Source organism: Melospiza melodia, chromosome 3 (genome assembly GCF_035770615.1).
Source record: "Melospiza melodia melodia isolate bMelMel2 chromosome 3, bMelMel2.pri, whole genome shotgun sequence".
Taxonomy (NCBI): Eukaryota; Metazoa; Chordata; class Aves; order Passeriformes; family Passerellidae; genus Melospiza; species Melospiza melodia.
In genome coordinates, this window is record NC_086196.1 from 12,724,994 (window position 1) to 12,729,839 (window position 4,846).

Genomic DNA, 4,846 nt, shown 5'->3' on the forward strand with positions numbered 1-4,846 from the left:
AAGGTAGCAATGCTTTGTTCCCATCTCTCACCTGTACATTGCAGGGGGACTGAACTTCACCCACTAAAGTCTAGGCTCACACCATGAAATTAGGATCAAAAGCCCCATCTGACTCTGGAGGCTGAGTAAGAGCTGTGGAGGGAGGTGGTGATGTCTGCACCCTGTGCCCCTTGGGGCCTGGACCATGCTCAAGGCAGGCAGCCAAATGCTTTTTTTTGTTTGACAGCAGGGTGGTGGTTATTCTTTACATCATCAGGTACTTGTATAAATGCCCTGTTGCTAAATGTGTCTGGTTTTGCCCTATTTCTGTTCAGCTTAATCGGAGCAGATAATAGCTGCTCACCTGTCTCCACAATCAATGGGAGCAGAGCCAGCTTAGCCCCACTGAGAGGTAATAAAATTCTGAGCTGTGGCTGCTCCTCCTGTGCTTGCCAGGCAAGCTGAATACAGCTTTCTTCTCTGTTTAACAAAACTTTGCATGAGTTGTGGCTGCACTCAGTTGGACTGATTGGAAAAATGAAGCAGTTGCAGGTGTATGTTCCTCACAATCCCTGACATCTTCCCCTTTCATTAGTGCCTCTATGAAAGCAGTGTGAGCACATTAGGAAAAGGCTTTGGGAAAAGGCACATTTTCCTCCTGGCAATGGTGAGAGCTGGAAATGCTTGGCCAGAAGTTAAAGTGTGTTTTCCCTAACCATTAGCACTGCTGTGGGAGACAAGGGCCTGCTCTTGGCTCTCATCTGGTGATCATTCCTCTCAGCATTTAAATGTCCATGTGAATAATATTTTGGTGGTTAACTAATTCCTTGTGATAACAGCCACCTAGGAAAACAGTGATGACCTTAATTCCTTCTGCTTTCTTCCCATGGCACTACTTTCTCTGAGTTCTAAGGTTATTGCTATAGGTTATTTACAGGGCACTGAGAGGTGTTTGTTTTGTGGAAGCAGTGTGATGGAAGCAGCCCTGTAGTGCCTGATTCCAGGTGGTGTGCCTGAAGCCTGCTCAGCTTGGCCAGCAAGCTGCTTTCTTCCAGTGGCACAACTTTCTCTGGGTTTTAAGATTAATGGCCCATCAGCTGGGGCAGAGAGGAGGTGATAGGGAGAATGGAAACCTGAGTGTAGTGGGGGCTGAATTTAACCCAGTGCTTATCTCCACCTCTGGTATTTCCTTTGCAAAGTGTTTTGATAACTGCTAGCCCAAGATAGGAAGACTGTGTTTTGCTCAGGGCAGGGCAGCTGCTGGCAGGAGCTTGGGGCCATTTTAACGTTATTTCAAAAACAAAAACAAAAACAAAAACAAAAAAAACAAAAAACCAACCAACCAAACAAACAAAAAACCCCCAAAACAAAACAAAACAAAACAAAAAAAGGCACCAGTGGGGCTCTGTGGGCAAGAGACCTGTTGTCTCCTGTTTTATAGAGTTTTTTTTTTTTTTCTGCTGGAGTGATGTGAGACCAAAGTGTTTTGCTGCAACAAAATATCAGTGATTTTTTTATTTGTTGATGTATTCAGTGTTAAAACCTTATCTTGAAGATTCTTTCCCACCCCCTTTCTTCAGACAGGTGTGCCAACAGGCATAGCTGGGGAGAAGCTCCTGGCACGCCCTTGAGCTTGCTGTGCAATGAAAGCACATCTTGATGGATTCCAGAAAAAAAGAACTAATAAAATAATATATCCTAATCCTTTTATGCTCAGCAAAACTTGATGGTAACTGCTGAGCAAAATGTAATGTGCCTGAATAAAACTGTCATGTGAAATCCTGAAATCATGACTGGGAATTGAGGAATCTGCCATGCACTCAGGAAAGCTGTTCAATGCATAATCACCCCTGGTGGGAAATACCTTCTCTCTGAACTCCATGTTCTGGTGACTGTTCAGAGCTGTAAGATCTCATGCCTTTCCTCCCCACTGGCTGATTACAGCCATGCTTGGCTGGGGTGGTTGCCTGGCTGCTCCCCAGCTGTTCCCCCAGCAGTGAACAGGACAGCCTGCTCCAGCATCTCGCTCCAGGGCAGGGTTGTAATCCTCTGGTGTGCCCTGGAGCTGCCTTCTGAACAGCTCCCACATTGTCAACACCCTTTTCACCCTCTGCTGTTGGGACTGGGCACAGGGGGTGGGTTTGGTTTGAGATAATGGCAATACATTTAGACATCCAGAAAACTCATTGGATGTCTTGACTTGGTTGCCTAAATATGGATATTTGTGCCATTTGAGAGGGCCTAGATGTGTGGCTGGGAGGACTGGCACAGTGAGGTGAGGCAGGATGCTTTAGAATGTCTCAGGTACCCTCCACACCCCAGCCATGAGCAGACACCTGCCTCTGGGTGGCTGAACCTGGAGCTGAGCCCTGCTGGCACTGCCCCATGGATCCTGTCCCACACAGGGCAGGAGAGAAGCAGTCATGGCTCCAGCTGCAGTCCCTCTGCCAATGGAGCAGAGGATCTGGTTTGCTCCCTTGACCATGGGTTAGCCTGGGAAGCTGCTGATGGAGCTGCTGTGCATCATCACCCCAGAGCACCTCTCTGCAGGGCCAGTCCAGCAGTTCATAAATGTGGCCTTCAGTTTTCTTCCCTAGTGCATGATCCTGCATTTAGCCTCATTAATATCAAGGACAGGTTACTTTTACACACACTCACTGCCCACAACATCTACCACATAAAACCTTGCAGGTACCTCAGGACATTGAGCTGGTAATGATGTGCCCCAACAGTGACTTTCTAAAATCTGTCAGTTAGCCAGTTTTAATCCTCTCAGAGTCACAAAGCAGTGAATCAAATGTGCCCTTATAAAGCCAGGGATTTTTTTTTTTTATCAGCCTGACTGTACTGCCAAAAGGATAATGGATGATAATCTTTTTTTTTTTTTTGTCAGCCATTACATTCCCATACAGCACTCTTGTCTCATTTAATATCAGACCTGCATCAATTTATCTACCTCTGGTTATCCCTTTCAATGCAAGTCCAACATAAACCCACTTTTCTGTGCTTTCATGCTCCCCTAAGTGCTGTGAACAACTGCCTCTCTCTAGTTTTCTAATTTCCATTTTATCTTTTTTTTTTTCTCCTGGTTTCAATTCCCACGGTCAATTACTGCCTTCTTATATAGGAGTATTCCTAGCTCATCTTTCACTTTCTTGGATGTATTTGGGATCCTTTCTACTGCTGCCAGTTTGGGCACAGGGACTGTAAACAGGTAAACAGTCCCCTGCACCTTCTCCTGTCACCATGGGGTCACTGCTAGACCCCACAATGAAATTGCCATGGCAGAACAGGATAGGGCATGAAAGGAGCTGTTTTTTCCCAGTCCATTCTTTGGCAAAATTGTAATTGAATCCTGACAAATACTGAACATTTTCATGCTCTGCAGGGAAGTGTCTGGCATATGCCACCAGAAAAATGTTCAGTGATAAATCTCCCTGTTTTCTCTGCCCTGCTGGATGAGTGCAAATGTCATGGCCATCTGGAGCAGCATCCTTTCTGTCTTTTCATGACAGTTTTGACTAGGTGGTTTCTTAGGATAGGAATGGCAATGTTCATCAGGAGGTCTGGTAGTGGGAGCTATCCTCTTTGTTGAAGATAATCTGCATTTTCCAGGGGGAAAATAAAGTTTCTGCTGCAGAAGAAAAGGTCACTGGAAGAAGACCGAGCAGGGATGTGGAACACATACGAGTTCCCTGTGAGTAAGGTTTGGGTGGTAACCAAGCTGCCCCCTGCTGACCCAGTTAAGAAAAATTATTTAAGTCCCACCTTTGTCTCCTTGGTTAATTGATTTTCATGGTTTGAGGCTGGTTTTCTTTGCAACCATCTGGAATTACAGAAGGGCTCCTGGTTGCCTTACTAAGATGGCAAGGTTGTCTTCTGGAGCAAGAGGGAAAGGTGGCTCAGACCACTGTGTGTGTCCGGTGGCAATGAGGAGATGTCCCAGAAGTGCTGCTGTGCATCAGCCCTGCTCAACACAACCAACACAGGCCTGCCCAGGAATTAAGGACCTGGGGCTGCACCCTCCAACAGGCAGTTTTGGATGAGTAAATGCTGAGGAGTGTGACCCTCAGGAAAGCTCGCTGCTCTGTGGTGACTGACTGGCTGCTAGAGGCAGGCTGGTAGCTGTCCATGTGAACAAGAGGTCAGCCACAGTCTCCATGAGCAGAGTGCAGGAGCTGGGACCAAAGCAAAGCCCAAAGCACTGACTGCTTGAGACACCTCACTGGCACTGGAGCCACTGCCTTCTGCTATTGCAGGAAACAAGGAGCTGGTGCTCCCAGCCAGCAAAAGTGACACATCCTTCTTGAGCACAGGTATGGATGCCATGTGGGCCCTGCTACCCCAGCTCCAGTGTGCTCACAGATCCTCAGGAAGGCTCCAGAATCAGTGCTGCTCTTGCATATTACTGACTGCTGAAGTGCAGTGCTTGGAAAGCTTCATGTTTCCAGCTCTTGAAAGTCTTTCAGTGCTGGATCATCTGCCTGGCACCTGTGGGACTGTATCTGCAGCACCATGCTGAGTTTCATGAACAGCAAAGAAACACGTCCAATTATGCCATTAAAATGCCATATGTGGTCATATACTACCTGAGACTTTGTCCTGAGAGTTGTAAATGTTGAGTAAGGACCCTGATTAGGCAAGAACTACAGTTAAAAAAAATCAAGGCATTGGGGATGTTAACCCTGTGAGAGTTTTGCTTTCCAACAGCCCATTATCTCCAAGAGGCTGTCAGGTAAGCAGGTGGCTAAAGATGGTGCTGCAAATGAGTGGGCTGCACTGGCAAATGTGATATCCAGCCAGAATCATGCTAATGAAGACTTGTTTTGTTCTGCTCTAGATTTCTCAGTGAAGCAGCCTGTTGAAG